Genomic DNA, 1,738 nt, shown 5'->3' on the forward strand with positions numbered 1-1,738 from the left:
TTCGAGTTGACACGACTTATATGATTGGTTAGGCTTTATCGTTTGATTAATCTAGTCTAGTTGTTGACCTTTAGATGAGGAGCTCTTGACAACGGAGCAGAGCGAGACTAGACTATTCAGTATAGGATGAATCATCGTAACCCAATAAACAACTTGTTCTTTGATAAGTAGAGCTATGTGATGACTACGAGACTTTGTTATATTATCAATCCATGATATCCGATGAGGAGCCTTAAGGGTTTTGTTGGGATGGCTGGTGGTACCAATGAATTGAGTCCTTTCTCGGGTCGGATCTAAAGGAAAGTACTTTGTTGCCTTCAATTAACTTTATTGTAGTGGTTAGCTTGGATGTGTCTCTATTTTTGCCGCTGAAGATCACTTGCTTTGGTCTAGCGAGGTCTTAGCTTTATTTTGTATCTATACATCCATATTAAAGACCCGACGATAACTTCCGTCCTTCGTAGTCATCAACCACTGGCCATCAGTGACCACTGCTTACAACTTTCATAGATATAATACAAAGCTTGTTTTTAACACCTGCATTTTTCTTTATATGGAATATCGACAAGTGTTGTATCTAGTGTAAAATAGTGATCATGCTCTTCTTGTTTTGAGAAAATGTTGTACCCTTGTACTTGTACATTTATAATGAATTACTTTGAACTTTGACTAGCTTAAGCTAGTTTTTCCCACATAAAAAACCTTGGTATCTTCTTCTGTTATTTTTCTATTATAAGAGTGTGTGATAAATCTTCGTGGGACATTAAGACATTAAATTATCAATCTATTGTCGTGAATTTTATGACACACAATAATTATAACATTAAATCAAATAAACAATTTTAATCTTAATCATCTCTAATGCTATAGTTAAAGCAGAGTATAAAAAGCTCATTTACCAAATGAATAGTTAGCAACCTAAAATTCTTTAAATTTAAGGTGTGAGTGTGTTAGAAACAACTCACTAGTTTAAATCCCACTGAACAAAGTTCAAATGACAAGCCAAGGAGCATACATAGGATTAAAAAAAGAGACATAAGTAAAAGTAATTACTTTGATTTGACAATTCTAAACATTGTACAAAAGATATGATGTTCAATACACAACAAAGTTTATTAAAAAAAAAATTTGCTAATAAAATGATCAACATGCCCGCATGTAAGAATATACACTCACACGCATATCATATGTAACTTCCATAAATGTCTATCCATAAGTTAATTTTTTTAATATTTGTTTACATGTCTGCACGCGCGCGCCCACATACACACACACCGATATACATATAATCATAAGTATCATGTGAATAATAAAGTGTGAACTACACGAGTTAATTGAATATAAAGGAACCAATGCAGCAACAAAGCAAGACTGAGCTATACACTACTGCACATCAAAATGCTCATCATAAGGTAATGGCGAGTACATTCATGCCAAAAATATAAAAGAGTAACAATAAATAATATTTTTATGAATAATATTTTTATATGTTTATTCCTGCAAATAAAGAGTCGCCTATTTGATATAGATAACAAGTCCAATATCTCCAATATAACACAAATCTCCTCGCCATAACACATGCTTCTCGACCAATCCCTATATTCAAATGAATCTAAAACACTCACATAAATGACATTTGCACAACAATTATTAAACATAAATAATAATTTAGCAATTTAACATCTAAATTATTATTATTATTTTAAAAGACCCCAAAAATATTTATTGATTACAATAA

The sequence above is a fragment of the Phalaenopsis equestris genome, unplaced genomic scaffold, assembly GCF_001263595.1.
Source record: "Phalaenopsis equestris unplaced genomic scaffold, ASM126359v1 Scaffold000060, whole genome shotgun sequence".
Taxonomy (NCBI): domain Eukaryota; kingdom Viridiplantae; phylum Streptophyta; class Magnoliopsida; order Asparagales; family Orchidaceae; genus Phalaenopsis; species Phalaenopsis equestris.